The sequence below is a fragment of the Dendrobates tinctorius genome, unplaced genomic scaffold (genome assembly GCF_039654945.1).
Source record: "Dendrobates tinctorius isolate UK_male_01 unplaced genomic scaffold, ASM3965494v1 ptg000173l, whole genome shotgun sequence".
NCBI classification, from domain to species: Eukaryota; Metazoa; Chordata; class Amphibia; order Anura; family Dendrobatidae; genus Dendrobates; species Dendrobates tinctorius.
Window position 1 is genome coordinate 812,483 of NW_027361840.1, and position 25,659 is coordinate 838,141.

Below are 25,659 nucleotides of genomic sequence, written 5' to 3' on the forward strand. Positions count from 1 at the left end.
AAACCCCAAGAAGACAGGAGGTCAGAGGAGAGAGGGAACGGTGAAATATATTAGAAAAGTGATTAGATTATGAATTAACTTTAGAATGAAAGTCTCCTCCTTTGGGTTCGGATCACCCTAAATTCTGCATAATATTAATTTAATCTCCTAGTCCTTTCTTTGAGGCAAGGTCACTTCAGTACTGAGCTCAGCATACTCCACAATGATATATGCCATGTGGAAAGAAAGTGAAGATAACAGAAAATATAAATTGTTAAAAAATTATTCTTTATTGAATATATTAAAAAATGAGAAAATTAAAAAGACAGGGTAACAGGCCTCCAAAAAAGAGGGGGACAAGCTGCGGCAAAGAAAGTAAACACGGACATGAAGGAGCAATAAATAACCCTATAGGTGTGTATAAATACAAAAAGGTTCTTACATGCAAATTAGTCACTACAAGGTTCAGCATGCCTCAGCAGACAAAAATTAGCCATAGTTTAGTTACTACTGAGTATCTGCAAAAGGAGCAGCATTGCACATGTGACTGTTAGAGAGCTGGGTATAATGTAGGGTTAATGGGGAGGAATGCACCATGGAGCCGCACAGAGTCACAGGTTTATAATGGATGTGCTCATGTATAAAGCAAAGGACTGATGGTTAGTGCCGGATAGTAAGACGTGGGCCGGGTTAGGTGCAGCATCCACCAGTGAAAGGTAATTGCCGCAGGATATCTCCCCCCGCCTGACGAGCGCCGTTTCGCTAAGTAGCTTCTTCCAGGGGCGTGGAGATAAGGAGGTGACAGAGGAATATTTATGCCGAGGTGCTAGATACCGGGAAGGAGTGTGGAGGAGCTTCCATTGGTCTGTTGTAGCGCACGTCAGGAAGTCCCGCCTCCTTTTGCTAAGGGGACTTCCGCAGATGCGCTCTGTGGCGCGCAGGTGACGCACACTGCGTGTCACTGTTCAGAGCCCGTCCGGTGGTCAGTAGGAGGATACAGGGCTAACGTGTGCGCATTAGACACTGGGAATAGAAATATAAACTCGACTGGACTTGTAGGAAGGGACCGGACACAAAAATATGTAAATGAGAGAAGTGAACTGAGGAGGAGTGAAGCTGGCGGTGTGTGTGGATGACGAGGAATGGACCCGCGTGTGTACGTGAAGGACCTGTTAGGGGCGAGTTATGAATAGAAGAGGTATATTACTATACCAAAAAGGGAAATGAGCATAAATGACCTGCATGAGGTGAATGTGAAGGTGACCTAACGAGTGTGAACACAAAGCTGTGTATACATAAAACATTACATGCTGGACACAAGGCAAGGATAACATATAAATATTAATAATATGATATATGTACACACGTATATACATGATACATACCGAAGGAAAAGCATAAACTACGCAAAAGACATGGGGCTGAAAATACACATTTAAATATAAATAAAAAAAAATAGGGAACATGTGCAATGAATGAAAAAAAAGTGAGAAAAGTGTCCATATTTTTTCTTCCACAATCAGTTATTATTTTCATCTTCTTTATCACTCTGTCCCGGATCATGATCTTCTCCTGAAATGATGGCTTTTAGAAGAGTAGGTGAAAGGTGTCATCAGGAGGCAACATAGAAACCGAGCACCTTGGGATGAAATAAAGAATTAAAATGAGTAAGACCACAATTTTTTTGGATAAAGCAAAAGAAAAAGTGGGAAGGAAAAAACCTAAAAATGCATAAAAGACATAAAAAGACACCTTAAAAAGCTCCATACCCAGAAATGCTATATTTTATTGGATTATAAGAAGGAATTAAAGCCAAAGTTCTCATTAAGGCCATATGGGGTGATGGTGCCTGACCGGTAGATCCACTTTCTAGCTGGGCCAGGGATTTGCCCAGATCACCGCCACATATTCCCAAACTAATTTGATCAATACCCTTAAAGACAAGATTTTTGGGATTCGAATTGTGGTAACTTTTAAAGTGGCGGGGCAAAGTTTTCAGGAGAGAATAATCATCTATTGACTTGGCTTTCTCAATATCCTGAATGTGTTCTCTTACCCGGATTTTTAGCTCCCGAGTGGTTAGACCGATGTAAATTAAATTACAGGAGCAGGTGGCGTGATATATAACACCTTGGGATGCGCAGGTGAGTTGTTTCCTAATTTCAACATTTTTTGATCCATCAGCATTAGAGAAGGAATGTGATTTTTTTCATAGTAACACAGGCTTTGCAAAGGCCACACGGGAAGAAGCCTTTTGATAATGGTCGTTTGAGGCTTAGCGGGTGGGGGTCATAGTGACTATGGACTAGAATGTCTCCCAAATTACGGCTTCTTCTGGCTACGACAGAAGGACCAGAGGGAAGAATTTTGCGCAAATCTGGATCTGTTAGTAAAATATTCCAATGTTTTTGTAATAGTGTTTTGATTTCCTCCCACTGATTGTTGAAAGTGGAGATGAATCTCACTTGATTATCATTTTTATTGAAATCTTTTGAGGCTGAGTAGAGTAAATGTTCCCTCGACGCTTGTTTTGCCCATCTGTATCCGTCTTTAATGCTTCTTTTACTATAACCACGGTTTAGGAATCTTTTTGTAAGATCCACGGCTTGGTCTTCAAAATCTGACGGTTTGGAGCAGATACGTTTGGCTCTTAGGAATTGACCGGTTGGTATACCCCTGACTGTTGCAGGTGGGTGGGATGATGTGGCATGTAGCAGGGAATTGGTGGCTGTGGGTTTCCCACATAAATTTGTATTAATCATCCGATCAACAGACACTCCCAGTTTAAGGTCCAGGAAATCCAATTCTCTGCCAAATTTATATAGTAATTTGATGTTAAGACTGTTTTCATTTAATTTGCTCATTAAGGTATGGAGGGTGTCAGCTATTTCGTCCCATATAAATCATACATCATCGATGTACCTCAACCACCCTTGTACATTATGTATTCCAGGAATCAAATCACTTTAGAAAAGTCCCTTTCCCATGCCCCTAAGAATAGGTTAGCATATGATGGGGCACAGGAAGCCTCCATTGCAGTGCCTTGTGTTTGTAGATAAATTTGTTTATCAAATGTAAAAACATTATGATTGAGCACAAAATCAAGGAGGCATAAAATCAATTCAATCATGTCCAATTCAATGTTGCTATTTCTAAGAAACCAGGACACAGCTTTAATGCCATCCTCGTGCCTGATGGAGGTATACAATGCCTCAACATCAGCAGTTACCATTATCATGTGTTCTTCGAGGTATACATGGTTTAGTTTTTGTAAGGCTGTTGTTGTGTCCTGGATGTTAGATGGAAGTGTGCCTACCAAGGGCTTTAGGTAATGGTCAATAAAATTTGCAACGATCTCACAGAGGCTACCATTTCCAGATATGATGGGTCTTCCGGGAGGGTTCACCGGGTCTTTGTGTAATTTGGTAAGCACATATAGTGTCAGTAGTTTTGGACGAAGATTGCGTATAGTCTCAACCATGTTTTTGGGTATAATACCTGATTCAAAGGCTTTCTCCACAATGGAGAGAAGTTCAGCTTGATATTTTGAAAGAGGATTATACGGAAGTTTTCTATAGCATAGGGGGGGCTGTTATGATTGAGTCACCGTAGGAGGCAAAAATAGAAATGCTAGCTAAGTCCAGAAAACCAGAGAAGTTGGCAGCTATCGGATTGCAGACCCCTGAACCTATCAACACAACTAGCAGTAGCCGTGGGGGGCTCCTACGATGCCCTAGGCCCCTCGATCACAGTCAGAGGACTACATAGCCTAAAGACAGAAAGGGAAATCTAAACTGCCCCAGAGCAGACCCCAAAGTAAAAGGAAGCCCCCCACATATAATGACGGTGAAGCAAGAAGAAAGAACAAAACACAGACAGAAAGATAGACTGAGCAAAGATGGGGCCCACGCTAGCTTAGATAGGAAAGGACAGGAAGGCTGCTGTCTGCAATCCATGAAAACCCCTATGAAAATAAGAGCCAACAAACTGACAGTAAAAAAGGCCCTGAAGACGCTAGGCTTCAAAAAAGCTATGTCAGTACTCAGGAATATTCTGAAGACAGAGCAACAGGCAAAAGGAGATTCAGCTCACCCCAGCAGGGAATGGCAGAATCCAGAAAAGCAAGGAAAACAAAACACTAATGCAAAAAGGCAAAGCAGAAATCTTAGCTTTAGATGAGCAGGAATCAGACTGGTTTCCAAGAAGTTCACAGAGAAATCACCCGCAGGCCAGAAGGGCGTCGGCAGCCTTATATCCAGTCATTAACTCCACTCAGCCAGTCATCATCATCAGCCCCAGGTGTTTGACAATCAGGCTCACTACCTTTCTTCACCACAAGAGGGAGTTCCTCGGGCCTCAGTAGTGAAGGGGAGAATGAACTCACAACAGGGGGCGTTAAGTAGTTTGTGTGCTTGTTTTTCATATAGTACTGTAGGCCATATAACTACATTGCCCCTTTGTCTGCCGGCTTAAATACTACATTTTGTAGCGATTGTAGATTGATGAGAGCCTGTTTTTATTCCCTATTCAAGTTGGAAGACCATGAAGGTTTTGGCTGAAGGGCTTCTATTTCCGTAGTAAGGACCTTAGTAAAAAATTTCAACAGCCGAACATGTGCCCATTGGAGGAAATTTTTTAGATTTGTTAAAGATCTCATGTGGAAAATTACCTTAAACTCGGTGTTTTCCTGTAATAAATCTTCCAAGTTCCTTAGGGCTTCTTCTTCCTCTTTTGTACCCGTGATTTCCCCAAGGCAGTTTTTGTGGTGGATTTTTTTTTAAGAATGAGCTTCCTGGTGAATAGGTGTAGATCCCTCACCGTCGTGAATGTGTCTAAGCGACATGAAGGTGAGAAAGTCAGACCCTTCCCCAGGAGCTCAACCTGAACATCAGTTAATATATGTTCAGAAAGATTGATTACTTTAAATTGGTTGCCTTGTATATGATGACTTGATCTTGTAACTATATCTGGAAGTCTTTTGTCATTCCGTGGTGTAGGTCTTATGCTGGATGTCTCACTATGGTTGGTTTCACCATCGCTTATGTGTTGTTGTCTGACACTGAGGGTGCTGAACTCTCAGAGGGACTTTTATAGCGAGTGGATCTTGAGTTGTCTTTTCCTCCATTACCTTTGTTGGGCTGCTTGGTTTTTTTATTTTGCCAGCGATATATTTTATTGGTGTCATAATCATTAAGATCCCTTTGGAATTTCTTAATTTTATTCTGACACACTTCATTCTCCCATTTGTCAGCATCCTTATTGATGTCAACCAAAATATTGTCAACATTTTCTACTGGTATGTCTTTTAGTATGAGTTTCTCAAGCTCATCAATGTCATCATCGATAATTTTTAATGATGCTGTATTCTTATCGATGATAATTTGGATAAATTCCAAAGAGCATGTTGTTGCTGCTGAAATCCAACGTTTGATTAAGACATCATCCTCCAATTCAAATGATGGGTATAGTTGTACCCGTAACCCACGTGGTATAATTTGACGGTCCATATAGTTCTCTAGAGCTGATCTTTCCGATCCTCTCAAGATCTCCTTCTCTACTCCCCCCTTATCACTTCTTCCCACAACCGCATACAAGACTTCTCCCGTGCTTCCCCCATACTCTGGAACTCCTTGGCGCAACACATCAGACCCTCACCATCAACGGAAACCTTCAAGAAGAACCTGAAGACCCACCTGATCCCACAAGCCTACAGCCTGCAATGATCCTCGGTCTACTGAACCACCGCACGACCTGCTCTACCCTCTCCTACCGTATCCTCACCCATCCCTGTAGACTGTGAGCCCTCGCGGGCAGGGTCCTCTCTCTTTATGTACTTGTGTGTCCCTTGTCCTACACATGTTTATTGTACTTGTCTATGTAACGGGGACTTCCAAGCTGGGGTACCTCTTTCAGTACCACCCCGTATTTTCGGAGGTCCGCTCTGCGTTGGCTGGAGTCTGAATGAATGACGCTGGCTGGAATTCCTCTGAGTGCATGGGCGCATATAAAAGATCACTACTTCTCCATGTATTTCCAGTCTGACAACACTTTACTCACAGGACACAGAATATATCACACAGATACAGAGGGCCGGCCAATAGACAAGCGTCAGGCCAGACATGCATTGCAAAAGCCGCAGGTGGCCGGAGCCTGCGGATGTTTACTGTGGGAATTACAAACGTGGGGGGAGGGCGGACACTGCTGATACATTAGGGACATGCATCTCCCATGGAACCTATTATATATACATATAACTGCACAACATATTCTGGGTGCTGAGTGGTTCTGTAACACGTAACACAGCTCCCCTTTTCAGCGACGCGATCGGCATACACAGTCTGATCCTCAACGGATCGGTTTGGGGATGACCGAAGTTTATGGGGTTGGTACAAGTTCCTTTTGTCGACTTAGTCCATCGGCGTTACCATTTTGTTTGCCGGGTCTGTAGTGGATGGTGAAGTCCAGAGGTTGTAGGGCTAAACTCCACCGCAGCAATCTGGCGTTGTCTCCAGAGACCCAATTAAGCCAGACTGGGGGATTATGGTCCGTTAGGAGGGAAAACTGTCGTCCATACAAATATGGTTGCAACTTCTTGAGTTCCCATACTACCGCCAAGCACTCCTTCTCGATGGCCGCATAGCTTACTTCACGGGGCAGTAGTTTCCAACTCAGGTAAGCTACCGGGTGTTCTTGGCCGTCCGGCCCGACTTGGCTCAGTACTGCTCCCAATCCAAACATAGAAACGTCTGTATGAACAAGGAAACGTGTAGTTGGATCGGGTGCGGCCAATACAGGGGTATTGGGGAGGGCGTCCTTTAGTTGGCGGAAGGCTTCCTCACACTCTGAGGTCCAGGTTACCTGGCGGGGTTGGTTCTTATGGGTCAGATCAGTGAGGGGCTTGGCTACGCTGCTGTAATTGGGAACAAATTTCCTGTAATACCCCGCTGTCCCTAGAAACGCCATGACCTGGGTTTTAGTGTGTGGGATTGGCCATTTGGCTATGGCCTGAATCTTGGCTGGTTCTGGTCGCTGTTTCCCACTTCCCACCCAATGCCCTAAATACTGAACCTCTGCTTTGCCCACGTGACACTTGTTTGGGTTCAGGGTGATTCTGGCCTGGTGGATCCTGTCCAATACTGTTTCTAGGTGATTTAGATGCTCTTCCCATGTCGCACTGTAGATGGTGATGTCGTCCAGGTAGGCACAAGCATAGTCCTGGAGACCATCCAGAAGCCGGTCAGCCAGCCTTTGGAAGGTCGCCGAGGCATTCTTCATCCCGAATGGCATAACTCGAAACTGGAATAAGCCGAACGGGGTGACAAATGCCGACTTGGGAATAGCGTCAGGACTAAGGGGAATCTGCCAGTAGCCTTTGCATAGATCGATGGTGGTCAAATACTTTGCCCCCGCCAGCCGGTCTAACAACTCATCCACACGCGGCATGGGGTATGCATCCGTCACTGTTTTCTCATTGAGCTTACGATAGTCTACATAAAACCGTGTAGTCCCATCCTTCTTGGGCACTAACACTACGGGGGATGCCCAGGGACTATCTGACTCTTCAATGACCCCTAAACGCAACATCTCTTGTATCTCTTGTCGCATCCCCTCTCGTCCCCTTAGGAACGCGGAAGGGGTTTTGTCGCAGGGAGGGTCTGATCCTGGGTCTCAACCTTGTGTTGTGCCAGGCGAGTGTACCCCGGTCTCTCTGAAAACATCCTCTGTCGCAGCCTCAACAACGCCTCCTCCTGCTGTCTCTCCCGGGGGCCTAGGTCTTCACCCAAGTGTACCTGGTCCCATGTTTTAGACGGAGTCCTTTCCCCTAAGACATCCGGCAAGGAAAGTCTGGCTAAATCCTCTGCTTCAGGTGCACACATGATCACTACCTCTTCAGGGCGCTCCCGGTAGGGCTTCAGCATATTCACATGGAACATGCGGATAACCCTGGGGTCGTCACAATCGGCAACATTATAGGTTGTGTCGGCTATTTTCCCCACTACCTGGTAGGGCCCCTGCCATGCAGCTTGAAACTTAGTCTTCTTAGTGGGCTCTAACACCATGACCTTCTGTCCTATTTCCATGGTGCGCTCTCTGGCCCTCCGATCGTACCATATGCGATGGCGCCGCTGGGTCGCCTGCAGGTTCTCACGTACAACCTGGGTCAGCTCCTGTAGGCGGTCCCAGAATTCCAGCACATAGGATACAATAGGTACCCCTTCTATGAGGCCCTCCCCTTCCCAGTGTTCCAGCACTAAGTCTAGGGGTCCCCTTACCCGTCTCCCGTATACCAGCTCGAACGGGGAGAACCCCGTGGATTCTTGGGGCACCTCCCGATAGGCAAACAGGAGGTGTGGCAAGAATTTCTCCCAGTCCCTGTAGGTCCTGGTAAAAGTCCCAATGAGCTGTTTTATTGTCCCGTTAAAGCGTTCGCACAACCCATTGGTTTGCGGGTGGTACGGGGCGCTTCTAATGGACTTTACGCCGCACAGCTTCCACCGTTGGTTGGTCACCTCTGCTGTAAACTGGGTACCCTGGTTCGAGATAATCTCCCGGGGAAATCCAACCCGTGAGAAAACCTGGAGCAGGGCGGCCGCCACCGTCTCTGCCAGTATGTTAGGTAACGCAACCACCTCTGGATACCGTGTGGCATAATCTACCACTGTCAATATATACTTTTTCCCGGACGGACTGGGTTTGGCTAACGGCCCTATCAAATCGACCGCTACTCGGCTAAATGGTTCCTCCACAATGGGGAGGGGGCGTAATTTGGCCCTGCGTCGATCCCCCCTCTTGCCAATGCACTGGCAACTGTCACAGGTCTGGCAGTACTGACGAACATCATAGGTTACCCCCAGCCAAAAGAAGTTTTGTGTCAGATGATGCATGGTACGACTGACGCCGAAGTGCCCGGCCAAGGGTATATCATGAGAGATTCGCAGTAACTCCTGCCTATACTTCTTGGGAACTACCAGCTGTCGTTTTATAGTGGGGCTCGTCCCTGTATGGTGCTGCTCTGTGATCCGGTAGAGGAGTCCCTGCTTCCATACAAACTGTTCCCCTTCCAGTACCCCGCTCCCCTCCTGTGCCTTCCCACGATATCCCTCTAATGAAGGATCCTCAAGTAACTCCCTCTTAAATTCATCTGGGGTGGCCCAAGAAATGTGTCTGGCTATGGGAATACGTGTAGGGCTGGAATGTCTTACCTGGGCCTCCTCTGAGTGTGATTCCTCCTCCGCAGCTCGAGCTTGTCTCCGGGTGGTCACTGGATATGTCTCAGCCAGAGGGGCCACCGAGAATGCAGACAACATGGGCCCCAAGTCGTTTCCCAGCAAGACGACTGCAGGCAAATCCTCCATCAAGCCGACCTCAACAAGGCCATCCCCGACTCCCCAGTTCAGGTGAATCCTGGCAGTGGGTAGTCGATGTATGGCTCCCCCTGCTACACGGACTGCCACTGTCCGGTCCGTCTTCTCTTGGTCCCGGACGAGATGAGGCTTCACAAGGGTCAAAGTTGCCCCGGAATCTCTTAGTCACTGCATACGTTTCCCATTAACCCACACGACCTGTCGATGCTGTTGTCGATTATCTGCCCGGGGACTACTTCATGCAGCACTTCCTCCATCTCTTCCACCCCTTGGTTAGTCGTAGCCCCCAATGCCGGGTCAGCTTCGCCTTGGTAACAGCAGCCTGGCTGAAGGTAGCTGTTCCTGCCTTTGGCCACTGGGTATGCTGAGTCCGGTTGGGGCATTGTCTTTGCAGGTGGCCCAGCTGATGGCAAGTGTGGCATCGCGCCCCAGGGGGACTGTGGTAGGCCGGGTTTCTAGCTGATCCCCCTACAATCTTCGGTGGTTTCGGGCCCTCCAGGTCCATGGGCGGGCCCCTAGTGACCACCTTTGATCCGGAGAACTGCGGCCTCCTGGCATCACGATGTTCATCAGCCAGACGAGCGGCTTCCTCAAGAGTCGTTGGCCGCCGGTCCTGAAGCCATTCCTGTGTCTCGGGGTTTAGTCCATTAAAGAATCGTTCTAACAGGAAGAGCTGGAGGACGTCCTCCTTAGTGGTTGCTTGGCTCCCTTGTACCCACTGTAGCAGTGACCGCCGTAATTTACAGGCCCATTCAGAGTGGGTATCGGTTACGCGTTTTATAAGTCCGCGGAACTTTTGGCGATAGGCCTCTGGTGTCAGCGCATACCGGGCCAAGATCACTTCTTTGATCTGCTCATAGTCCATACAGTCCTCATCGGGTACCGTGCGATAGGCGTCCGCTGCTTGGCCTGTCAGCTTGCTGGCCAGAATCTGAACCCGTTCCTCCGGCTTTACTTGATGAAGGGCACACTGCCGCTCAAAGTCCTGCAGAAAGCCATCAATGTCTTCCTCTGCCTCCCCCAACTGTCGGAAGGCATTATACTGGATCATTTTGTGGCTTACTGTTGAAGGTACCTGGTTGAAGGCCAGAGCTCCCCCTACTTGCTGACTCTCCTCTCTCCGCTCTGCCATCTCCATCTTGGCCAGCTCCACTTTGGTCCGCTCTGCCATCTCCATCTTGGCTAGCTCTATCCTGGTCCGCTCGGCCATCTTTTCCTTCAGATCAGTACGCACATCAGCCATCACCTCTCGTATGATCTCTACTGCAAGGTTTGGGCCATAGAACGCCAGTCTGCTCTTTACCTCCCTCTGGAATTCGGTCTCCTCCACGTTCACATTGGGGGGCACTGCACTGTCGTGTTCCATGATGGCTGCTATCAAATCCGCTTTTGTTTTGTTGCTGGCGATCAACCCTCGGGCTTCCACCAGATCTTTTAATGTAGTCCTCTTTAACTTCTGATAGTTATTTTCCATTCATTCCTTTCCTCCTGTAGAAGGGGTATCAAATCCCACTGCTGCCACCAGTGTAACGGGGTCTTCCAAGCTGGGGTACCTCTTTCAGTACCACCCCGTATTTTCGGAGGTCCGCTCTGCGTTGGCTGGAGTCTGAATGAATGACTCTGGCTGGAATTCCTTGGTTACATGGGCACATATAAAAGATCACTGCTTCTCCACGTATTTCCAGTCTGACATCACTTTACTCACAGGACACAGAATACATCACACAGATACAGAGGTCCGGCCAATAGAAAAGCGGCAGGCCAGACATGCATTACAAAAGCCGCAGGTGGCCGGAGCCTGTGGATGTTTACTGTGGGAATTACAAAGGTGGGGGGAGGGTGGACACTGCTGATACATTAGGGACATGCATCTCACATGGAACCTATTATATATACATATAACTGCACAACATTTTCTGGGGGGCTGAGTGGTTCTGTAACATGTAACAGTCTATATTTCCCCTTTTTACATGTAAAGCGCTATGGAATAAATGGCGCTATATAAATGCATAATAATAATAATATTCCACCATAATCTTGTTTTTTTTTATACAGGGCATTCCTGTATTGTCTAATTAAGTCCTTATTCATAGCTGTTGTGTTCTGGGTAGCATTGGAGCCCCCCTGTCTGAATAGGTCAGAAGCCTTACTTTGCCAGGATTTTTCCCTGGCTTTTATATCCATTATATAATAGGTGCGGACAATCTGTTTGCAAAACACAGAAATGTTAATAAATCTCCTAGTCCTTTCTTTTAGGCAAAGTCACTTCAATACTGAGCTCAACATACTCCACAATGATATATGCCATGTGGAAAGAAAGTGAAGATAACAGAAAATATAAATTGTTAAAAAATTTTTCTTTATTGAATATATTAAAAAATGAGAACATTAATAAGACAGGGTAACAGGCCTTCAAAAAAGAGGGTGACAAGCTGCCGCAAAGAAAGTAAACACGGACATGAAGGAACAATAAATAACCCTATAGGTAGGTATAAATACAAAAAGGTTCTTACATGCAAATTAGTCACTACAAGGTTCAGCATGCCTCAGCAGATGACAACCGATTAATTAGGACCTTGGTTTGGGACATTCCCCCAGGGTCAATACGTTGTTCCTTCAATCTCAACTTGGTGAGTGCATCAGCTTTGCATTTCTATTTGGGACATTTTTAATATTGCACTTAGATCCTGCGCGGTGCTGTCCCTATTACATCCCCTATCCTCAGGGTACTATATGAAGAATGTATATCTTCAGATTGCAAATTGCCTCTTCAGAAAGAAAGAGGACTTTTACTCTACAGCGCCACCTATTGGTAGTAGCGATCCTACAAGTCACAATCAACCCTTTAACGAGTCTTGTAGTATGACTTAGGATACAAGCCAAATCAGAATCTCAATTTGCAGACACGGTGTTTCGAGCTGTTGGCTCTCGTCAGTGCAAAGTATGAGATCTGATTTGGCAAGGTGAGAGGCTCTGGACTAGGGTCTAAGAAGTAAGGTTTCTCCTTGCGGAGAGTGACATGCCAGCTGTGGCTTGTCAAGGTAAGGAGACTTATTCGCCGTGCAATGCTCCTCTGGGAAAATAATATGCAAATTGCCTCTTCAGAAAGAAAGAGGACTTTTACTCTACAGCGCCACCTATTGGTAGTAGCGATCCTACAAGTCACAATCAACCCTTTAACGAGTCTTGTAGTATGACTTAGGATACAAGCCAAATCAGAATCTCAATTTGCAGACACGGTGTTTCGAGCTGTTGGCTCTCGTCAGTGCAAAGTATGAGATCTGATTTGGCAAGGTGAGAGGCTCTGGACTAGGGTCTAAGAAGTAAGGTTTCTCCTTGCGGAGAGTGACATGCCAGCTGTGGCTTGTCAAGGTAAGGAGACTTATTCGCCGTGCAATGCTCCTCTGGGAAAATAATATGCAAATTGCCTCTTCAGAAAGAAAGAGGACTTTTACTCTACAGCGCCACCTATTGGTAGTAGCGATCCTACAAGTCACAATCAACCCTTTAACGAGTCTTGTAGTATATCTTCAGATTGTGTTTTTTATATAAGCACTTTAATTACCATCTGGTTACTCTGTGCAGCTCCTTTGTGTATTCCTTTTCCAAACAGTTTTATTAACATGTTATATCAGAGCATACATAAATGCAATATCATGAGGCATTCATGACACATGAAAGAAAAAACCACAACCAGACTATAAATAATAATAAGAAGAACTCCTGGAAACCTTTCCAGCCAGCGAGACCATTTCCTTATAAAGGAAGGAAGACAGCCATTCAGCAACGCCAATTTTTGCTCACATGACTTATGTAAAGTCAGCTTTGCAATGATATTCAGTGAAGAGGGCACTCGAGTGCATTTCCAATAAAACGCAATTTCATTTTTAGAAACCAAAAGTAAATGAATAACCAATTTCCTAACAGAAGGATTCAAACGACTTGCATCCAACGAGAGCAGGGCGAACTGAGGAGCCAGTGAAAAATCTGATTGATTTAAAATATGAGAAATAAGAGAGGAGACGTCGTCCCAAAAATGCTGAAGACGTGGACAAAACCAAAATAAATGGGAAAGGCTACCATGATGCCCGCAATCCCTCCAACAGAGAGGGGAGGGTTGATAAAAGCTAGACGAGATGGCGAGTAGTACCATCTCGATATGATTTTAAAGTAGGGCTCATGGAGAGCCATAGACATGGCAGCAGAATAGGTTAGAGACATGGTCAGTTCCCAAACATCTGGGGTAACAGAAAAATTCAAAACCGATTCCCATTTTTGCATATATGGGGATTTTATAAATGCAGAATCGTTGTTGATCCACTGGTAGATATAACGAGTGGACCAAAAAATATTATGGCCTGAGTTACATAAAATATTGACCGCTGGCTCCAATAGCAGAGGGCAGCGAGTCACCGGTGGAGACAAAAATTCTTTCAACATAGTAAAGGGTAGAAAAGCAGAGGAGGGAACCCCAAACCTACTCTTAAGATGAGAAAAAGATACAAATTTATCACCATCAAAGATGTCATTTAATTTAGAAATCCCCCAGTCAGCCCAAGTAGAATGCAAATCGAATGAATAAACAGAGGCCAGAAAAGAGAGAGGAAGCCTCAACAGGAGCTGAATCCTAGAAAAACCACTCTTAAATGTAAAAAACCTCCTCCAAGCCACAATAGCAGTCATAAATACTGGATGATGAGACTGAGATCAATGCTTAGATGTCAATAGATTCAAAATAAGAACAAGGAGGGGAGTTTTTATTAAAATGAAATTCCAAGTCCGCCCATGAAGGTATATGGCCGGTGGACCACCAACATGGACTTTGCTTAATAAGATTAGAGTAATAGTAAGCTGAGATGTTCGGCAGTCCCAGACCTCCACCTAACGCATGTGTGTATAACTGATTGGAAGCAATGCGGGGCTTTTTATTTCCCCAAATAAATAAATTAAGGCATGTCTGCAGACTAGTTAAATAAGAAGTGGAAACAAGCAGGGGAAGGGATCTGAACACATAGAGGATTTTGGGAAGCAATATTGATTTGGCTACTAGACATTTTCCCCACCAGGATAATTCTTTGTCCGTGTAAAAATTAAGGCCTTTAGGAATGGAGGCGATTAGGGAATCTAGTGGAAATCAGAGATCCAAGGTTTCTAGAAAACCGCAGACCTAAATAAACAATTTCCCTCTCCGCCCAACCCCAAGAAGAGACAGCCTTTACACTCCTGATTTGAGCAGTGCTGAGGTTAAATTGGAAAATTTTGGATTTGGACTCATTAATCTTAAAATAGGAAAGGGGGGAAAATTTTTGAAGAAGGGATTGTAAGTGTGGAATAGAGGAGCAGGGATTAGTGAGGCGGGAGGACATCATCAGCATATAGACTGATCTTAAACGCCTGACCATCTGTTCGAACACCCTCTATGGAGGAACGATCTCTGATTAATTGGGCTAGCGGTTCTATTGCAAGGGCAAAAAGCAATGGGGAGAGGGGACAACCCTGCCGGGTGCCATTAGAAATTGGAAATGGGGAGGAAAAGTGATTGTTAATGTAAATCTTTGCTTGAGGGTCAGAATATAAGACCATCATTTTGATGATAAAGTCTAAATTAAATCCAAATTTTAGTAGGGAGCATCAGAGAAAGGTCCAATTCAAGCGATCAAACGCTTTTTCTGCATCTAATGGAATTAGAGCAGAAGGAAGTTTTTGGGAATTGACTAACTTTATAATATTTATCAGCCGTCTGGTCCCTTCAATGGACTGCCGGTGTTTGATAAAGCCAATCTAGTCTGTGGAAATTAATTTAGGCAGAATAAGATTAAGACGATTAGCTAAAACTTTAGAGTAAGTTTTGAGGTCAGTATTTACCGTATTTTTCGGATTGTAAGACGCACTTTTGTTTCCCCAAAATTGTGGGGAAAATGGGGGTGCGTCTTACAATCGTATAGTGAAAAAAATCGGGGGAAAAAAATTACTTTTGCGGTGGCAGTGGCGGCAGCGGTGGCAGTGGCGGCAGCGGTAGCGATGGCGGCGGCTGCTGAGCAGCCTGGTACAAGGCAGGGTCTCCGGTGGGGCAATGCAGCAGGCCTGGAGCTGGGGGTATCGCTGCGGTTAACCGGCGGTGCGCGGGCGGCATAGTGCAGGGCGGCGCCATGACACTTCTGGGAACAGGCTGTGAGTTTCCGGTTTCCAATGAGATACCGGTATCACAGCCTGTGTCTGCAGGACTACAAGAAAATGGCCGCCGAACCGGCACATGCACAGATGGAGCTCAGTCACCGCAGTTGTGACAGCAGGAACAGGAGGCTCCGCTGCACACGGAGACCTAAAGCAGAGGAGGGAGAGAAGCATGTTTCTCCTCCTCCTCGTTTGCAGGGATAGATATTGATTGGTGGAGGGAACTGTTGCTGAGCTGCCTCCACCAATCAGGTATCTATCCCAAATGTATAGTAGCAATTTCCTTTACCACAGTCCACACATTATTCCGAGATCCTTGGGAGAGGTGAGGCAGTGCACACATTGAAGGGAAGTACAACCCCCATCATCCTTCAGAATACCGTATACTCTATCAATGGGGGTATTCTGATGGATAATGGGGGTTGTAGCCATATTAGGGATAGTGCCCAAAGTGTTTACTGCAACTGTGACTACCACCTCCCTCATCTTTCAGAATACACCCATGTATACAGTCCATGCGTGTATTCCTATTGATGAGGGGGGTGGTAGTCATATATGGTACTACACACACCACACACTGTACTGTGAGTCACAGATCCCCATAACAGTGCGTGATCCACAGATCCCCATAACAGTGCGTGATCCACAGATCCCCCATAATAGTGCGTCATCCCCAGATCTCCCATAACAGTGTGTCATCCACAGATCCCCCATAACAGTGCATCACCACAGATCCCCCATAACAGTGCTCCGTACACCTCGTACACACGTGGCTCCTCTCCGTACACCTCATACACACACGGCTCCGCTCCGTACACCTCGTACACACACGGCCCGCCCGCTCCGTACACCTCGTACACACACACGGCTCCGCTCCGTACACCTCGTACACACGCGGCTCCGCTCCGTACACCTCGTACACACGCGGCTCCGCTCCGTACACCTCGTACACACGCGGCTCCGCTCCGTACACCTCGTACACACGCGGCTCCGCTCCGTACACCTCGTACACACGCGGCTCCGCTCCGTACACCTCGCACACACGCGGCTCCGCTCCGCACACCTCGTACACACGCGGCTCCGCTCCGTACACCTCGTACACACGCGGCTCCGCTCCGTACACCTCGTACACGCTGCTCCGCTCCGTACACCTCGTACACACGTGGCTCCTCTCCGTACACCTCGTACACACGTGGCTCCTCTCCGTACACCTCGTACACACACGGCTCCGCTCCGTACACCTCGTACACACGCTGCTCCGCTCCGTACACCTCGTACACACGCTGCTCCGCTCCGTACACCTCGTACACACGCGGCTCCGCTCCGTACACCTCGTACACACACAGCTCCGCTCCGTACACCTCGTACACACACGGCTCCTCTCCGTACACCTCGTACACACGCGGCTCCGCTCCGTACACCTCGTACACACGTGGCTCCTCTCCGTACACCTCGTACACACACGGCTCCGCTCCGTACACCTCGTACACACACGGCTCCGCTCCGTACACCTCGTACACACACGGCTCCGCTCCGTACACCTCGTACACACACGGCTCCGCTCCGTACACCTCGTACACACACGGCTCTGCTACATCTATCCTGTAAACCCCTCCTGACCCCACACATACTTACCTCACCCAGGACCATGACAACCAGCACAGTCGAGTCCTGCAGATACCAAGAGGCAGGGCTGTGCGCACAGGACCTGTGATGAGGTCACAGGAGGGGCGGAGTCAGCGGGGTCACATGATCAGGGGTCTGGACAATGGCTCCTGATCATATGATCCCTGACTCCTCCCTTCTTGTGACCTCATCAAAGGTCCTGTGTACAGAGAAGAGATCAGGCAAGCGACGCTGTGAGTGGCTGCGGGGGGCGGGGGAGGTCTCATGCTAGGGCGAGAATGGAGTGCCAGTGGCTGCATCAGCTGGCAAGCGGCCTGGTATATTACCAATCCGGGCCTGGGACCACCCCCCAGTCGGTATACGTACCTTCATGTGCGAAGACTGTGCTGGGCTGTGCGGGGACTGTGCTGGGCTGTGCGGGGACTGTGCTGGGCTGTGCGGGGACTGTGCTGGGCTGTGTGGGACTGTGCTGTACTGTGCGGGGACTGTGCTGGGCTGTGCAGGTACTGTGCGGGGACTGTGCTGGCCTGTGTGGGGACTGTGCTGGCCTGTGTGGGGACTGTTCTGGCCTGTGTGGGGACTGTGCTGGCCTGTGTGGGGACTGTGCGGGGACTGTGCCGGGCTGTGCGGGGGCTGTGCGGGGATTGTGCCGGGCTGTGCGGGGATTGTGCCGGGCTGTGCGGGGATTGTGCCGGGCTGTGCGAGGACTGTGCGGGCTGTGCGGGGACTGTGCCGGGCTGTGCGTGGATTGTGCTGCGCTGTGCGGGGACTGTGCTGGGCTGTGTGGGGCTGTGCTGGGCTGTGTGGGACTGTGCTGGACTGTGTGGGCCTGTGCTGGGCTGTGTGGGACTGTGCGGGTACTGTGCGGTACTGTGCGGGTACTGTGCTGGGCTGTGCGGGGACTGTGCTGGCCTGTGTGGGGACTGTGCTGGCCTGTGTGGGGACTGTGCTGGTCTGTGCGGGGACTGTGCTGGCCTGTGCCAGGCTGTGCGGGGATTGTGCGGGGATTGTGCCGGGCTGTGCGGGGACTGTGCTGGCCTGTGCTGGCCTGTGCGGGGATTGTGCTGGGCTGTGCGGGGATTGTGCTGGGCTGTGCGGGGATTGTGCTGGGCTGTGCGAGGACTGTGCGGGGACTGTGCTGTGCGGGGACTGTGCTGTGCGGGGACTGTGCTGTGTTGTGCGGGGACTGTGGGCTGTGCGGGGATTGTGCTGGGCTGTGCGGGGATTGTGCTGGGCTGTGCGAGGACTGTGCGGGCTGTGCGGGGACTGTGCTGTGCGGGGACTGTGCTGGGCTGTGTGGGGACTGTGCTGGGCTGTGTGGGGACTGTGCTGGGCTGTGCAGGGACTGTGCTGGGCTGTGCGGGGATTGTGCTGGGCTGTGCGGGGACTGTGCTGGGCTGTGTGGGGCTGTACGGGGACTGTGCTGGGCTGTGTGGGGCTGTGCGGGGACTGTGCTGGGCTGTGTGGGGCTGTGCGGGGACTTTGCTGGGCTGTGCGGGGACTGTGCGGGGATTGTGCTGGGCTGTGCGGGGATTGGGCTGTGCGGGGATTGTGCTGGGCTGTGCGAGGACTGTGCGGGCTGTGCGGGGACTGTGCTGTGTTGTGCGGGGACTGTGCTGGGCTGTGCGGGGATTGTGCTGGGCTGTGCGGGGATTGTGCTGGGCTGTGCGAAGACTGTGCGGGCTGTGCGGGGACTGTGCTGTGCGGGGACTGTACTGTGTGGGGGCTGTGCGAGGACTGTGCTGGGCTGTGTGGGGACTGTGCTGGGCTGTGTGGGGACTGTGCTGGGCTGTGCAGGGACTGTGCTGGGCTGTGCGGGGATTGTGCTGGGCTGTGCGGGGACTGTGCTGGGCTGTGTGGGGCTGTACGGGGACTGTGCTGGGCTGTGTGGGGCTGTGCGGGGACTGTGCTGGGCTGTGTGGGGCTGTGCGGGGACTATGCTGGGCTGTGCTGTGTGGGACTGTGCTGGGCTGTGCGGGGACTGTGCAGGGATTGTGCTGGGTTGTGTGGGACTGTGCTGGGCTGTGCCGGGCTGTACGGGGACTGTGCCGGGCTGTGCGGGGATTGTGCTGGGCTGTGTGGGCTGTGCCAAGTATTGCGAGGCGTGTACCGAATCCTAATGAGTATACGCGCTCACCCCTAGATGGGATGAAAGAGTGTAGGTCTTATACCTTTTTCATTTAATATACAATATACAATATCATCTGGTTTGTTAAATGTTCCGGTTCCAGTATATATGGGGGAGCATAATGGCGTGTCTTAACACGTTTTGTTACGTGTACCATATTGTTGTTTTGATTAATATATCTTGTTTTTCTTTATTATTAATTTATACTTTATCTATGTTCCACGTATATTCCATTCTTGAAATTCATTATGTGGATCTGTATGACAGGTCCTATGTATGTGTTACATTGAATGGTTTTCTTTGGAGGTGCTATATTGCGCTATATAGAGGAAATGTGTGTGAATACGGCGTTTGATATTATGAGCATGCGCCGTTATAGCTGCTATATCGTGGCCATTTTTGGTTACTGGTCTCTGTTTACCATACTGCGCTGTATATATATGACGCGCTCCAGGACTTGATTAGCGCGAGTATCGCGCGCAGTGGCTAAGATAGGAGCATGCGCAGTCCTGATTGGCTGTATATCGCGGCCATCTTGGTTTCCGGCCTCACACTCCATGGTTGGCTCCCGGACATGCGCAATTGACCGGTGATTTTCATTTGAAACCGGACGCTGTCGCGGCCATGTTTGTTTGCGTTCCTCACTGGAGCGCACGCGGGGACCCGACGGCATGGAAGTCTGGTGTGCAGATGTGAGTGATAAATTGCGACACCTGTGGAATTAACCACATGTACAGTTTCTTGTGATGTGAACGCTCGATTGTGTGGGCGTGACTCATTTGAGCAGTGATCTGGGGATATAAAGCTGGCCTCTCTGACCCTCGGGGCCATCTCATCCTGGTATCTGACATGATGGACACTCTTTACATCTGCTCTGCCTCCTGATGAACCGCTGGTGCGGGGAAACGCGTTGAGGTGACTCCACCAATGATAAGTGGCCACTTCTTATCTTGTATCTATGCCTCATTGCTAAGGCACAGTTTTCTAATATGGTGGATCCTGATGTCATGATGTGGTATTTTTTTGCTTATTTGTCTGGGATTTTTGCATGAGCTCTAGGGCACTCTTATTATTCATCTCTATACTATCAGTCATTGGTTTCATACCTGTGTTACCAGGGACTGACAGGGCAGCAAGGGACAGTCCTCGCTGAGTGGAGGCGCCAAAAAATCGGGATCCTTAGGGTGCCAACCTCCACGGATAGGAAGGTATCAGTTGAGTTTATTGTAGGGCCTTGCAGCATCTCAGCTTAGGTCTATATTGTGGCATTTGCCAATATTTCACTGGGAACGGGTGGTTTTAGGACTTTATGAATTAAAAGTTGCTTTTACAGGGATTATATGTTCACTTTTAGTATACTCGCTCATCCCTAATCGGCGTCAGACGGTGACCAGGTACTGTCCGGGGTCACTTCTGGTAATTAACCAAAATGGAGTCTTAACCTGAAATAAAATAAAATGAGGACAATTGGTGGAGATACTGAGTTTGTAGGAGGCAATAGGACCGATTGTGTGGGTCCAAAGGTGTTGCGGGGAAACACCGCATAGGCGAGGCGTGAATGCCTCAAGGCTTCAGCCCAGTCAGATTGTGACAGGCCTCAAAAGAAAAATGACCAAATTGGTCCAAAAAAGATTTTATGACAGAAAACTGACAGAAAAGTTGACCGTAATGCACTTATGAACAGTCTCCAATGTTTTGGCACCAAAAATATGCTAAATAGCGGGTTTTATCGTCAATTTAATTGAGAAGTCCTCAGAGCCCTCAGACAGCGTGACCTACTCCATCAGCTGCCTAAGCCACGCCCCATATCTTGATTTTTCTAAAGCGTTTGATCCCGTGCCACACAAGAGGCTGGTACACAAAATGAGAATGCTGGGTCTGGGGGAAAATGTGTGTAAATGGGTAAGTAACTGGCTGAGTGATAGAAAGCAGAGGGGGGTTATAAATGGTATATTCTCTAACTGGGCCGCTGTGACCAGTGGGGACCGCAGGGGTCGGTGTTGGGACCTCTTCTCGTCAACATATTTATTAACGGTCTGGTAGAAGGTTTACACAGTAAAATATCGATATTTGCAGATGATACAAAACTGTTATGAATGAGTCACCGTAGGAGGCAAAAAACAGAAATAATAGCGAAGTCCAGAAACCCAGAGAAGTTGGCAGCTATCGGATTGCAGACGCCTGAAGCTAACAACAACAACTAGCAGTAGCTGTGGGGGGTTCCTACGGTGCCCTAGACCCCTCGATCACAGCCGGAGAACTACATAGCCTAAAGACAGAAAAGGGAAATCTAAACTGCCCCAGAGCAGACCCCAAAGCAATAGGCAGCCCCCAACATATAATGACGGTGAAGCGAGATGGAAAAACACTCACACTGACAGAAAGATAGCTTGGGCCCCATCTTTTGCTCAGCCTAACTTAAACAGGACAGAATAGGAAAGCTGCTGTCTGCAATCCGCCAAAACCCTCTCAAAAACAGGTGCCAACAGACTGATAGGGAAAAAAGCCCTGAAGATGCTAGGCTTCAAAAAGACTATATCAGTACTCTGGTATTATCTGAAGACAGAGCAAAAAGGAATTCAGCTCACCAGCAGGGAGAGGCAGAATTCCAGACAAACAAGGCAAAAAGTAGAGCAGAAAACTTAGCTTTTGAGGAGCAGGAATCAGACTGGTCTCCAAGAATCCCTCAGAGGAATCACCCGCAAGGCAGAAGGGCGTCGGCAGCCTTATATGCAGTCAGCAATCCCAGTCACCCAGTCATCATCATTCTGCTCAGGTGCTTTGTAATCAGCACCACTACCTTCCTTCACCAGAAGAGGGAATTCATCAGACCTCAATGGTGAAGGGGAAAACGAACTCACAAAACAAAACGATGTAAAGCAGTCAATACAAGAGAAGATAGTATTCTGCTACAGATGGATCTGGATAAGTTGGAAACTTGGGCGGAAAGGTGGCTGGAAAGGTGGCAGATGCAGTTTATCAATGATAAATGTAAGGTTATACACATGGGAGGAAGGAATCAATATCACCATTACACACTGAACGCGAAACCACTGGGTAAATCTGACATGGAGAAGGACTTGGGGATCCTAGTTACTGATAAACTTACCTGGAGCAGCCAGTGCCAGGCAGCGGCTGCCAAGGCAAACAGGATCATGGGGGGCATTAAAAGAAGTCTGGATACACATGATGAGACCATTATACTGCCTCTGTACAAATCCGTGGTTACACCGCACAGGGAGTACTGTGTGCAGTTTTGGGCACCGGTGCTCAGGAAGGATATAATGGAACTAGAGCAGGTACAAATGGGTCGCCCTCACACCCAGGGCTGTGCGGTACTCGGTACCGGGCCCGTGGATCTCAATGGGAGTTGTCACGGTAGCTGTGACCCGGCCCGTGGCCCTGGGCGCCTATTGTAAATGTTCAGTGTGAATGAATAACTCGTGACGCCACCTGTGGTGTTCGGCAATCTAGATGTTAGGCCGACGCTGCAGACAGATCCTCTGGGACAGATGGTGTGGTGCAGCAGTGATGGTATAGCCCTCCACAGGCAGGGCTGTTGTCCCAGGGCAGAGTAGATATGGTGACACTTAGATGGTGTAGTGTCAGGCGCAGGGGATGGTTGACGCAGGAATAAGTGGAGGACACCAGGGCATGTAGTTCCAAAGCTTTACTCACAGTCTGTTGTACACACAGGTGCCTGCTTCTGTGCCGTGTCCTCCGGGTCTGGGACTCAGTCAACCCCCCCAGGCCAGATGGAATACTCCTTTCCAACACTTCGCCAACTTGTGCCTTTCTGAACGTCTCCTCTTACAGCGCCTTTAGATGAAGTACTCCTAGTACTGAGTTACACTGGAGTTCCTCTTGTCTGATGTTCCTATGATCTCTACTTGTACGGTAGACAGCTGTAGCCTGATTCGGGGACTCCTTGCTGCTGAGTCCCGGCTCACTAATATGTTGCTGTTGTGCCCCCAAGTCTTGTGTGGGAATAAAGCATTTACAGCTTCCTATTCCTCCGGTGTCTGCTGCAGGACCGTTAGTATCCGTACAAGCTCGGGGACCGGACCCCGGCCTTGCACTTAGAACTTCTAGGAAGGGTTCTCTTTTCACCCACGTCCACTGTTCTTTTACTCCTCACGTTCCGTACTAATCCTTGCTTTCTATGGAGAGTCAGGCTTTCAGTCTATGTTGCTCTCGTTCTCCCTTTCCCGTGCCAGCAGACCCAGGTCACTGGGATCTGCTGCAGCACTTCCATCCATCTATCCTTCTTTCTAGGGATCTTCTTCTCTCTCCTTCCAACTGCTGACTGCCTTAAACTCTTCCCGCTCCTTGAAATGTCATCTAACTCCACCCACCTCCCAGCACGTTTCGTGTTCCAAGCAGGGAGCCACCAATGGGTGCTTTGCTATACTCCAAGCAGGGAGCCGCCGAAGGTGCTTTGCTACACTACTTTCTGGTGTGGGGGTGCAGGTGTTGGAGCGTGGTCAGGAGTCTCCACCTTACCTGGATGGTGGGATACCACACCTCAGGAGGAGGTGCAGTACCTCTGTGGCGACTGAGCCTCAGGGGCGCCACACAAAGGAGGGCAACAAAATTAATAAAGGGGATGGGGGAACTACAATACCAAGAGAGATTAGCAAAATTAGGATTATTTACTCTAGAAAAAAGACGACTGAGGGGCGATCTAATAACCATGTATAAGTATATAAGAGGACAATACAAATATCTCTCCGGGGATCTGTTTATACCAAGGAAGGTGATGGTCACAAGGGGGGCATTCTCTGCGTCTGGAGAAGAAAAGGTTTCTCCACCAACATAGAAGAGGATTCTTTACTGTTAGGGCAGTGAGAATCTGGAATTCCCTGCCTGAGGAGTTGGTGATGGCGAACTCAGTCGAGGGGTTCAGGAGAGGCCTGGATGTCTTCCTGGAGCGTAACAATATTGTATTTTACAGTGATTAGGTTCTTTAGAAGGGCGTAGATCTGGGGATTTATTCTGACGGAATGTAGGCTGAAAAAAGTCTTTTTTCGGCCTTGCTAACTATGTTACTATGTTAATATGTGAATCATTATTCTGTATGGAGAGCTATGTGTGACACATTATTCTGTATGGAGCACTATATGGGGCTCATTCTGTATGGAGGACTATACTGTCCGGTTTCTGAGCGATTGTATAATTTACAATAGATATCACTCATGTAATACAGTATAAGTAAGTGAAATCTTTGGCATTGTGCTATACCTAGATTTCTCTGCCATATCTGTGCCTCATGAATTGTGGTATGTGTTAATGGGGCCCACTGAGACTCTTTTGCCCGGGGCCCATGAAAACCTGGAGACGGCCCTGCCTCTCTCTATTGTACTGGAGGACTGGTGACTTCCCTATAGTAATGTGGCTGGTGACGTCTCTATAGTACTGAGGGGGTGACCTCTCTCTGTAGTACTGGGGGGATACTGACCTCTCTCTATAATACTGGTGGGCTGTTGTCCTCTCTATAGTACTGGGTGGATGGTGACCTCCCTCTATAATAATATAATACTAGTGGGCTGTTGTCCTCTCTATAGTACGCAGGGGCTGGTGTCATCTCTCTATAGTATGGGGAGCAGGGCCGCCATCAGGGCATTACTGCCCTGACTGGCGTATGGGGCCCGGCGGGCAGAGGGGGCCCGCATCGGGCCCGGTCTCCTCTCTGCTCACCGGGCCCCTACCGGCAGGTAAACCGGGCCCTGTCTAGCGGCGCTGCAGGCGGCAGCTAAACGTTATTGACATGCTGGCCCGGCGGCCCGCACGTCAATAGTTAACATCTGCCAGCCAATCGGAGGCTGGCAGCTGATGTCACCGCAGCGCGCACCTCGCCGGTGTCTGACGTCAGTGTCAGTCGCCGGCTAGAGCGCGCTGCAGCGTGGAGGGAGCCTTGCCTGCCGCTGGATCGCGGCCACTGCCGGCCAGGTAAGGAGAACTTTTTTTTTTTTTTGAGCGGCGATCCAGGGGGCCCGGGGGCCGAGTGCTGGACTTGGGGGCAGAATGCTGGACTTGGGGGCAGAATGCTGGACTTGGGGGCAGAATGCTGGACTTGGGGGCAGAATGCTGGGCACTGGGGCAGAATGCTGGACTGGGGCAGAATGCTGTCTATGGGGCAGAATGCTGGCTATGGGGAAGAATGCTGGACACGGGGCAGAATGCTGGACACGGGGCAGAATGCTGGACTGGGGGCAGAATGCTGTCTCTGGGGCAGAATGCTGGATATGGGAGCAGAATGCTGAACATGGGGGCAGAATGCTGAACATGGGGGCAGAATGCTGAACATGGGGGCAGAGTGCTGAACATGGGGGCAGAGTGGAGATACGGGGCATGATTGGAGACAGATCGCACAGGATCATGGGGCAG

The 25,659-nt window shown here is 48.9% G+C and overlaps 1 long non-coding RNA gene across 7 annotated transcripts in view; it reads right to left on the bottom strand.

Annotated features, from left to right (window-relative positions):
- Positions 1-246: 246 nt before the first annotated feature.
- Positions 247-25,659, bottom strand: part of LOC141053943 (uncharacterized) — a 164,120-nt gene continuing 138,707 nt past the window's right edge. For all 7 annotated transcript variants that reach the window (XR_012221288.1, XR_012221287.1, XR_012221285.1 and 4 more), the window contains one exon: positions 247-1,618. This is a non-coding gene — a long non-coding RNA (uncharacterized lncRNA). The remainder of the gene's footprint in view (positions 1,619-25,659) is intronic.